Below are 12,393 nucleotides of genomic sequence, written 5' to 3' on the forward strand. Positions count from 1 at the left end.
AGCCACCATGCCCAGCTCATCATTTCCTTTTCTAATCCTTTTTATCTTTTTATTTCCATTTTTGCTTGCTCTTTTTCTTTTTATCCTTTATTGTACTTCGGCAGTGGCTATTTTCTCTCATACACCTTCTTATTTCAGCTTCATTTCTATGATAATCTTACTTTTCCTTCTATCCCTTCCCTGACCTTTAAGTTCGTATTTCATCTCCTCCAAGAGTCCTAATTTTTTCTTGAGTCCTTGCATCTTGTATGTACAGCTTTATGTTTAATGTCACAGAAACAATTACCTCATTGAGATTTTTAAATTAATGGCAAAAGCGTTTAGTCACTCTATTTGTCTTCGCAGTGGTAGCATTTTTCTGGAGACTAATCTGGGTCTGTCATTTGTATTTCCTGTTCCTTGACTCCTTTTATGTGTAATACCTTTGATTTGATATTGTGTATGTTCTTTCTTGATAAACTATTTTTGAATAAGGTGAGTTTTTCTGCAATTTGTAGGAGGCTCACTTGGTTTCAGAAAAATTAAAGTTTTTATGTAACTGAGGCTTTTGTGTATCACTTGGCTAGCCTTTACTTTTCCTATGGATATTGACAGCCATTTTGGGAGGTTCTTGTTTGTTATGCTACTTTACAGTGCAAAGTTTTGTTTTTTTTCCTCTCTTCATGCTCCCTGAAAATATGGCTTGTGTGGCTTGATGCTTTTCTCCTTTTTTTTCTAGGAATCAAATCATGCACAGGGAAGTTCCTGAGACTAGACCAAACATACTCTTCCAACTCTTGCAGATAAAGGGATTTAACTGAGGTTTTGCACAGGGTGTGTTCCTTACCTCTGAAAAGCAGAAGTCACTTTGGCAGCTCTTTTTGCAGAGCCTTAAAGTCCTTTCGTCACTTTGCCCCGCACCTTCCCTTGCTGCACTCCTGTGCTTTTGGAGATCATTTTACATATTTTGTGATGGACTTTAACAATCTCCTAGTGGTACTGAAAATAGAATTTGTAATTTGGGTTTTGTTCTCCGAAACTCAGTTTTATGTCCTAGCTTAATTCAACTAGGAATCATTAAGCGTTGGCTATTTCCAGCTACCATACATTAGGGGCTATAGAGACAATTTCTTGTTTTTGAGGAGCTCTTCATATAGTGGAGCATGAAAAAAAGCAATGATGACCAACGTTCCCCTCCCCCACCAAGCCAAAAAATCCCAAATACCAAAAGGGGCAGAACGTGCTAAATGTCAAAGCAGAGGTTTAAAGCGGTGGTTGAGAACAAACCTGGGTGGTCAGGAAAGGGTGGCAGTTAATGGCACCTAGAGATTAGCATAATACTCTTCAGATAGTAGGCACTCAATCAGTATTTAGGGGATCTAGAAGAAGATTTGTTTTCAATGGAGAGAAGTGAGATTCATAATATTCTTGCTCTAAGTGTAATTTTAGGAGGAAATTCTACCCAGAATTTTGAGATATTCTGGTGTATGTAATGATTGCTTTCTTTCTTCAGTTAGATCTATTTCCAGAACAAGGTCACCTGCCTCTTAGCTTATATTCTATTTCTTAACCTTGGTGCCTTTGAGGTAAACTTTAGAGAGTGGGTCTAATGTTGACAGATGGATAGAGAAGGGATAGATTCTGTGAAAGACAAAGGACAAGGTCAAAACCACATGCACGGGAAATCAGAGCATCTCTGGGCATTATAGGAAAAAAGAATTTTGTACAGGGCTACATTATTAAAGACCTGAGATATTAATCCAAAACATCATTTAGTTTTCTGACTAAGAAATTGTGTTTCAAATAGTATCAAAGAAACCTCGATGAATTTCCCATAAAATTCTGTATTTTCTATATCTATCTCAAAAGATAACAAGATGCTAATTATGTCAATCTATTTTCAAAAAATTAACACTGCAGAGTTTAGTTTTATAAAGTGCTTATTCTCTAATAAATAGAAGTGGAATAATTAGTCATCAATTATTGGTAATAAGTGTTCTTTATTCTCTTATTATTTTATGAAAACATTATTTGATTCATGCTACTGTAATAAGCTTTAACATACTTCTGTTCCTTCCCCAAACCATCTTCCCCTGCCCTCCTCTCTACCTCCCTTGTCTCCTCTTTTCTATCCTCAATCAACGAATTATTCATGGAAGCATGTACTAGGGGCAACGTTACCTTTTTTTTTCTTAAATGAAGTATCTAGGTCTTCACCATTTTCGACACAATGCTATGTTTTTCGTATCATATGTTTTTTGAAATGCTTATAATGCTCTCTTTTGGTGAAGAGGATTTGTTTATGGATGTCATAAAGTCAAACACTACTTGTGTCTCATGATAGTAATCACCACCAATACCACCGTAATAGTAGTAATCTTTGGGTTGAATGGGCCAATCAAATTTATAATCCACTATACTTGTCTTCTGATCTTCACTAGCATGGCTTTTATGTGCTCATGGAAAAAACAGGGAATAAAAGCTTGGTAGTTTACATGCTGTTAAAATTAAGAAAACATGATTTAGTATTAAAAGAGGTAATAATTTAATTTTGGAGTTGCTGAGTTGAGCTCTGGTGGTCTGGGAGACTCGGGGGAAAATTTAGATATTGCAAGAACAGATTTGAGTTGGAATATTTTGTAACTGCAATAGCAGATGCACTTATAGAAAACTGCACAACTCCAAATGTTGCTTCATATGACCTTGGGACATGATGGATTTCCCAAGGCTCTAGATTTGACAATAAGTTTTCTGTTTAGCCAAAGCATGAAAATTATTCTCCTTCACACATTATTTAAAGAAAAGTGCTTAAAATTACATGGTATTTAAAATTTACTTAGTTGTAAAACCTATTGAGAGAATATAAATATATGTTTTTTAAATCAGTAAAATTAATTTGCAGGCTTTAGGTAGCTTAGATTAAGGTAAATATCTTTAAGGTCTTTTTCCTAGAACTGTAAATATGACTTATGTGTCTCTATATCTTTGTTTCCACTGAAGACTTTGAAATAGCAATAATTGGGCCTTTTTGAGACTTTCAGGACTTCTACCAATTTATTAAAAGTATGCACCTTGGACATTTTCAAGGATTCACTCAGACTTTAATAGTCAGGGTTAAAATATTTGAATGGTTTGAAAATTTGTGCTTGTAATATGATCATTTGAATTCTTGATACTGGGGCATTTTGATTATCTTTGCACAGTGTGCATTTGCTTGTGATTTTTTTTACTTTGATGCACTGCTAATAGATAATATACAGCACATTCTATGGATATGTGCTAGTTGACCCAATCAGAATAAATCTACAGGAACTCTGCTACATGACAAATATAATTAAGTACCATGAAAATGTCTTATTAACTTCTATAATCTTTAAAAGTATGCAAAAATCATATTACTTGAAAAAACCTTATTTTTCAACCTATGATACTGCTTACGGCCCTGTTCAAGGATGCATTTAAAAAACATGACAATTCTAAAAAATAAATTAACTGTTTGAATAATGGAAGGTGCACATTGACAATAACTATTCATACTTTGTACCAAGATCTTAGTTTGACATAATTTTTTCAACCTTGTTTGGATTTACAGTTAACCCTAAAAACATTAGTAAATGGTACCCACACTTTTAACTCATAAAAAGAAACCTAGATTTGTTTGCAGTTTTTTAATCTGTTGTTAATAAACTTGAAAGAACACAGTCCTGTCTAATAAACACATCAAACTAATGGGTACCAGAGCAGTTCAGAAGAGTGTTTGTTGTTTGGTGTTTAGATTTCAGTCAGAATTAATCAACAATGGATGGGGCCTGCTGTATTTATTAGCAACTCAAATCCCTGTGATTTAATGCCAGGTCCTTTGACTCATTCCAGTGAACGCTGGCAAGTTTACAGCACTGATACATACTTACATCCTCGGGTCTTTAAAAGAAAGGGAAAAATAGAGCCTAAAATCAGACCACAGGATTGGCAAGAATTTCCCGAGAGCCATTTTGAATTTAGCCCTATACAGTGAGCCTGTGAATAGGAAGCAATTGATTCAGGAACAGTGGAGCCTTTTTTTTGCCTGAAGAAGCCTTCAGCTGTGCAGATGGCTTGCTGGCATAATCCAGTCTGCTTTTGTCTTTTATTTTATATATTAGGCTACTTTCTTCTCACACTTTATATTGCTTTTGTTTTTTCTCTGTGCTCTAAGCCTCCAAATTTCAGGGGCAAGGAGAGGTTGCAAGGGTTTAGTGAGGGTGGCTGGACTATATGTGGAGTATTTCCCACAGATTTATGAGTTGCTAGTAGATTGCTGGCAATGCTGTCTGCTTGTCACAGTCAGCACTAGGGTGTTCTTTGTACAAAAGTGTCAACTTTTGAATGAGGACTCTGGAAACAGATGTAAAGATTAATCTTGAGAATGCATTTTTCTGAGGCCCTGAAAACGTGCCTACTTGTGCGATAGCCCTGGTTCTAGACATTTATTTTTCAAAGTGATCTCATTCCTCAGTTACAAAGACTTACATTCTTCACTGTTCATGTTCAGAAAATTCCACAGCCCTTAGCCATTCCTCCTGCTTCTCATGTCTGGGGGCTGCCTTTTGAGAGCAGATTATTTGTGGAAAGACATTATTTATCTGGAAACTCTTCAGTGAAAACTTGATGGAGTTGTTGTTACTCCAGGGACCGTCTATCTCCCTCGGAAGATAAGATTTGCCAGTGCTTCCCCCGTACAACTTCCTATGGGAAGATAGCTGACTTTTGGCCTGATAAATAGTTTCACATTGGATGGGTTGTTGCCATCTCATGCATTCTTTTTCATCCTTCCCAGATATGCAATTTTCTCTCTTACTATCTTGCTTTTGGTCATATTGTCTATTTTCCCCCCTCTCATACGGAAGTAAATTTTGAAGAAGAAATATCTGCTAAAATGTGTATTTGTTCAAGTTTTTCAATGTTAAATATTAGGATATGTCTCAAAGTGTTCTGAAATAAATCTGTACATATAAAAAAGAAACACCGAGAATGTTAATCACATACCTCTGTTTTTCCTCTAGTTTTCTTCTACACAATGACATATTTTCTTTCAGCAAATAGAAGACTTTGTGGGAATGATGTAGACCATGGGTTTTTTTTTTTTTTTTTTTGTATTGTAAATGTTCCACAAACAGAAAATAAATACCACAGAATCCACCATTTTGGAATGACTTGTTTGTGACTCAATTGTCCTTGTTTTCCCTCCTTAAAAATTATATCTTCCATTTATATGGGAAACACATGTAGATATTTCCTCCTTTCTTATCTTTAAACAATATTTGTAATACATTTCAGCTGAGGATTAAAAAGATCTGGTCCTCTAAACATTTGTATAAGATTAGCAAATGTACTAACATACAGACTTTTTCACTGTTGTAATCATTTCCTATATACTCAGCACTTTTGTTTGTGAAGAACATTTATTTTGGTACTGCCATACTTTATTTTCTTATTGTACCTCTTTTCAATTGCATTTCTCAAGGGCATTATATGTAATGAGGAACTTGGCTTTCAAATGAAAAATGTTTAAATTTAGGACCAAATGCAGATTTTTGACTAAAGATGGCAGAAGAATTGTGTTTATATCCTAGTTTATTTCCTGAACTAATAAACAACAACAACAGTGACGAAAAACAGATAACAAAGGCCATCTGCAATAATACTGGGCAATTATTACACATACAAACCATAACAACAAAGTATAGGTGCTCAAAACAATGAAATTAAGACCAAACTTAGAAAAGGCTTAGTGTACTGGCACATACATCCATGATCTCTGCAGTAAGTGTGGTGCTTCACAGTTTGGGAGTCAATCCTGAAAGCCCAATCAAGGCTCTCTCTCTGGAATGCCAGAGTCTGGGGGTTTGGATAGGTTAGAGGAAGATCACTGAATTCAGGTTTACTCCACCAAGGAGGAGCAGGGTCAGGGTGGAAATTCAGAAGTGCTCAGGTATACCATTTTATCACAAGTAGGCTGACCACTAGGAAGAGAGAAGATAGAAGGTGAAGATTTGTTAGGGAATTGCAGAGAGCTGAACACTCATATGCTGGAGATGGCTCATACCTGCTCTCTAGAGCCAATGGATAAGTTTCCAAAGTTTGCAAATCAATTGTTAAACACAGCCATTATTAAAAATTATATTACAAACTCACAATAAATTACATGAGAAACAAAGGCAATAAGTACTCAAAACTCATCACACCTTAATAATGATACACTATTATTATCTATGCTTTTGAGGTTATTCCCATCAATTATATCTGTCTGGTGAAAATATTATCTGAAAGTGAACTACTGCGCATCTCTTTCCAACCCTGTATTTGGTAATATATCACATTGGTAACTTGAAAACAGCCATGGTGGGAGTATTTATACCATGAAAATCTGCAAATGCTACATATCAATACTTGACTTATTGTTTTGTTTATTAATTAGAATTAAAGTGATGAAGAAAATGTTAATGATGCAGATTGAGAGTGTTGTGCCATGGCACAAAAAACTGTGGAAGTATTCTTCTAGTATTTGAAACTATTGTCTGAAAGTCGCTCAAGTCATTGATGAAAGAATGAAGTTCTGAGATGCACATCTTTTTTGTATCACTTTCATCTTACTTAGTAACATAAAGTATCACCAAACATTCATGTCAGAACATTTGTTCATTGCAACCATACTTTGAGTATGAGTTTGGTAAAATTCAAGAAAAGCATTCTGTGATAATCAATTGGCTATATAGACTTTATAATCAATATTTGATATGTTGTAAATTGTGTGCTATATATGCTTTACATTAGCAAAATTTATTATGTCTATGTAAAAAATCTCAAGTATCCAAAAATGTATGTACATGTGTACATAAAAACGCATACATAATTTTTAGGACAGTCAGTTAAGCAATTCCCGGTGCCCTACAATGCCTTGCAGTGCATTGGGGAGATATCCTCTGCACTCCGTATTGAGGGATGTAGATGGAAACAATGGGGGTTTAGTAACTCAAATGCATGGATCGTGTAGCTGGAGATACACCCGGGCCTCAGAATTAGCAAGAAAATATTTTGAAACAGTGTATTCAAATTCAAGATTCTTGCAGTACCAGTTTTCTGTCATTGTTATGCACTAAATTGTGTCCCCACCTCAAACCACATGTTGAAACCCTAACCCGCAATATGACTGTATTTGGAGGCAGGGCTGTCTAAGAGGTAATTAAGGTTAAATGAGATCATAAATGTAGGGCCCTAATTCAAAAGGACTGGTGTTCTTTTACGAAGAGGAAGAGACACCAGAGCTTTCTCTCTCTTTGTATGTGCACAGTGGAAAAGCCACTTGAGGTCATTGTGAGAAGTTGACTGTATATAAGCCAGGAGAAGCCTCACCAGAAACCAACCGTATTGGCACCTTGATCTTGGACTTCCAACTTCCATAATTGGAGAAATGGGTGGCTTAAACGATATTTCTGTTGTGGCTTAAACTACATTTCAGTTGTTTAAGCCACCAAGTCTGTAGTATTTTTATGGTATTTATTATAGTATTAAAGTATTATTATATTAAATTATTGTGGTATTTATTTTGATAGTATTTACCATGGAAGCTCCAGTAGACTGATACAGTCATCATTTGAAAAGAATGAGCATGGGATATACAAATGGATAGTAAGACAAAAGAAAGAAATAGGAACTCATCCAGGTAAAGTGGCATATAAAAAGTGGTCAATAATAATTATTATTATATAAGATAGATGAATAAGTCATATCAGACTAATGGTATGCCAGGGAGTAGAAGAAACATTTTAAACATAAAATCTTCCATGTTATTAGAAAAATTAAAGACAATGTTATTTTTGAAATGAGAGGTCATAGAAGAAAGAAAATGAAGGAGAGAAAGGTTGTGAAGGAAGGAAACTTACCAGAGAATTTGACAATTTTGGACCAAGTCAAACTATTTAAGTGTAAAGGACACAGACAGATAATCTCAGACACAAAAGAATGCTGTGAATAGAAGAACCAAGCATCGTTCTTGAAAAATATACATAATGAAATCTAAACAATATTGAACAAATTCCTTGACTTGAAATCAGAAAATGCCATCTCATTTGCAACATGTTTGGAATATTAAAACCCAACAACATATTTTTGGATACAAAGAAAACTTCAATAAATTCCATAAACTAGAAAGATTGTGTAATATGGTAATTGATGACAACACACTGAAACTAGAAATTTAGTATAAAATAAAATATTCAAATTCAAGACAAATAACAACAAAATCCCAACCACCTAGAGTTATCAACAATAATAGCAAAAAACAACTCAATCTTTAGCTCAAAGAGAAAAGTCAGAACTGAAATTGTGGAGCACTAGAAAATAACACTATTATAAAAATATTACATATTAGAACTTATATAGCTGAAACCATGCTCAGGAGAAAATGTATGTCCTTGACACCAAACAAAATGATCTTTTAACATAAAAAGTTAGGGAAAAACCAGAAAAATTATTTTTAAGAAAGTAGAAAGCTGGGCATGGTGGTACACACCTGTTGTCCCAGCTACTTAGCAGGATGAGGCAGGACAATCCCTTGAGCCCAGGAGTTCAGGTGCAGCCTGGGCAATATCGCAAGACCTTGTCTCTAAAAAAAAAAAAAAAAAAAAAAAAGAGAAAAAAAGAAAAGAAAAGAAAAAGAAAGCAGAAATAAGGCTTCATAAAGATAACAGCAAAATTAATGTATTAGAATATAAGAAAACAATAGAACTAATAAGTAAGTGAAAGAACCCCCTGGTAACGCAGATAATCACTAGCTAACCTAATTTAACAAGAAAAAGGAGATAACATAAATACATGAAACGAAACCAAAATAAAAAACAATCAGATACAGAGGGGATTTCAAGAAATGTTTAGGAATTTTTTCATGAATGTATTTGAAAACCTGGATACATAGATGATTTTCCAGGAAAGTACATATCTTAGATGTAAAGGAAATCTCCAAACAGAATAATTACAAGGAAGAAAAGAAAAGGAAAATACATTGTGAAAGCACTACCCTTAAAAAGAAAGAAAGAAAAAAAAAAAGATCAAGACTGTGGAAGTATCAAAGCTCTTCCAATTGATTTTTTACAACATTACCACAACATTGAAACCAAATTCTGAAAAAAGAAAAATTCACACCTAGCTTACTAAACTGGAAACACCCCAACATTAAGTGACTGGCTATATAAGTTTGTACAATAGAATGTCATGCAGCTACTAAAATAAAAAAAAACAAAAAGAGCTATGTTTACGTTCATATGGAAAAAACTTTAAAATATATTATTAAATACAAATAACGATTCAGAACAATGTATATATATGTACCAATTTGAATAAAAATATGAATACATTTATGAATTGGGAATTTGATGAAACTGTTGATGGTGGTGATTGACGTTAGGACTGGGAGGAAGAATCAGGTTTTATTGTATCTCTCTTTCTTACTTGATTTATAGACATGTATCTGTATTATTTTCCTTAAACAATTCATCAGATCCTTAGCGATAAAATAGTTTGCATAGTCAGTAAATTTCCCCCCAGCTATGTAACTGATCTAGAATTGTGTGCATGACGTGACATTTATCAATGTGTTTTCACAAGGTGGCATACCAAATAAGGCAGTTTTCCTTTCGTTCTTTTATTCGATGGAATTTCCAAGTGGAATCACTGCTTGATATTCTGTGGAAAACTTGACCTTTTATCCAGCTCATAGAATATGAAGAATACTAATACGGTTTCATCAGAATGCTTTTCCTTTTTTTTTTTTTTTTTTTGAGACGGAGCCTCACTCTGTCGCCTGGGCTGGACTGCAGTGGCGCGATCTCGGCTTACGGCAACCTCTGCCTCCTGGGTTCAGGTGATTCTCTTTCCTCAGCCTCTTGAGTAACTGGGATTACAGGCACCCGCCATGACACCTAGCAAATTTTTTGTATTTTTAGTAGAGATGGAGTGTCACCGTATTGGCCAGGCTGGTCTTGAACTCCTGACCTCATGATTCGCCCCCTCGGCCTCCCAAAGGGCTGGGATTAGAGACGTGAGCCTCTGTGTCCGGCCTGTCCTTTACTTTAAAAGAATATTAGTCATTTCATTTTCATCGTATATTTCCACTTTTCTTTTTTTTTTTTTAATGTATTTTTTATTTCAATAGGTTTTTAGGGAGCAGGTGGTGTTTGGTTACATGAATAAATTCTTTAGCCGTGATTTTTGAGATTTTGGTGCACCCATCACCAGGGCAGTTTATACTGTGTCCAATGTCGTCTTATTTTCACTTTTCTCTTTAGCTTCATAAAAAGAGCATACTCTACTCTAGAACAAAACAGTATCAAGAAACGCAACTTTTTCCCCCACAATATGTCAGAATTTTTGGCCTTCCTTTGACATTCAAACAACACTTACAAAGTTTCTGAAAATCTTAGTTGTCTGGCAACTGAACAGTTTATGTTAACTTTCTAAGTGGGCATATTTGTTCAGGCTGATGGGTACTATATGAGATACATTTTAAAAAGTTTATAGAATGGGTCCAACTCTCTTGCACTATGCCGTGTGAGTAGAAACCATGTACAAATAATGGAATCTCTTTAGGGAGTTGATTTTGCTTTTTGTGAGGAAGGAGTGTTTTGAACTCTTGTTTGAGAATATCAGTGCCTGCAATGTGACAGGTGCTGTACTATGAGTTACCAGATTAAATGGTAAACAAGCAACAGGAATTCTCATAATGTAGAAAGTGAAAGAGACTAAGAAGTGAAGTGTGAGGTTGGGGACAAAATTTCATTATCAGTCAAGAATTTTGGAGACATATGTCACCAACGTGCTCCAAAACTGTATGCCTATTTTAGTGTATTTTAAAAGGAAGATTTGGATATATGATATCTGGGTGTTAAAATGTGTTCTACCTTGCTCTATTTGTTTAGCTGACACCAACTCCAGAACTCTGACATATATTACTTTTGAGTGTGACTGACCATTGTGGTATCTACAAAAGTGGTAAGAAAAGTGGAGAAATCTTTGTAGTTTCAGTCTGGGGATGCTTCCTTCATCCAGGAATGCCTTCCAGCATTCTTGAGTTCTGGCTAATGAGGTGCTAATGGGGTGTTATTACTGGCTACTAGACCAAGGCATCAGAGAGACAGGCTGGTAAACACCCTTTGAAGTATGTGCCTAATTCTTTGAAGTGTGTTTCTAATGGGAAGATAAGCACATTTCCTGTCTTAGAGATCCGAAGTTTTTTGTCCTAACCCTATGTTATCAATTCTAGGACACATTTGCTCTTTTTCAGGTAGTACTTAGTCAAGAAATTGAATTAGAGGAGTGGTTCCAGGGCTTGATCTTCTCATGTTGGATTTGGCTAATGGTGCCTCATATATGAAACCTGCTTAGTGATTTCCTTATATTCTGCCCCTAAGAGACAAATAGAAATATAGGTCAAACTAGGGGAATACAAGCCCAAATGTCTCTCTAAATAAATATATCCTCTTTGAGGAAATATATATATATATATATATCATATATCCTCTGACTTCTCTGAGAAAAGTTTATTTAGAGGGACATTTTCCTTTTTGACACTCTGTTTTCTCCAAAACTCTAATAAGGTAAAGTCAAAAACTGTCTCTTATTGGTCTCTTAATTCCAAGTTCCCAGTATAGTGGTTTGTACAGTGAGTACAGAATCTTTTAAGTAGTGCCCATGTATAATGTGGTGTAGATTAAAACTCTGATGCTCTACCACATGATTCTTAAAACCCAAAAGTTCTCAACTTAGCGGAAAGCCAGATATAGGACAATATAATACTTTCTAAGCCTTTTAGTGTTTAAATATTTACAACTCATTTACCTCAAATTACATTCAGTGGAGATTCCCCAGACCAAATTTTAGAGGGCCAGGGTCAGATGGGAAGGGGACAGAAGATTTTCTAGTTTCTAGGTATGGACTCAGATTACATTCTAATTCATTTAAGTGACAATTTATTTGTTAATACAACAAATGTATTTGCATCGATCCAATCAGCAAATATGTCTTGAATATAGTATTTTCCCCCTTATTAATGGGGTAAACTTTCCATGACCTGCAGTGGAGGCCTGAAGCTGTGGATAGTACTGAACCTTCTATATACTATGTTTTTTTTTTTCCTGTACATACAGACTTAAGATAATGTGTATAAATTAAGTGCAGTAGGAGATTAATAACAACAACTAATAATAAAATAGAACAATAATAAGATTATTCCATAATAAAAGTTAAGTAAATGTGATCTGTCTTGCTCGATATATCTTATTTCATGTAATATTTTCAGATTGCAGTTGACTATGGATAATTGAAACTGAGGAAAGTGAAATCTCAGATAAGAGGGGACTACTGTATTTTATTAAGGGAAAC

At 34.9% G+C, this 12,393-nt stretch overlaps 1 long non-coding RNA gene across 10 annotated transcripts in view; it reads left to right on the forward strand.

Annotated features, from left to right (window-relative positions):
- The window catches only part of LOC107129819 (uncharacterized), a 499,418-nt gene that overhangs the window by 149,951 nt on the left and 337,074 nt on the right, over positions 1-12,393 (forward strand). The window lies entirely within an intron of this gene.

The sequence above is a fragment of the Macaca fascicularis genome, chromosome 5 (genome assembly GCF_037993035.2).
Source record: "Macaca fascicularis isolate 582-1 chromosome 5, T2T-MFA8v1.1".
NCBI lineage: Eukaryota > Metazoa > Chordata > Mammalia > Primates > Cercopithecidae > Macaca > Macaca fascicularis.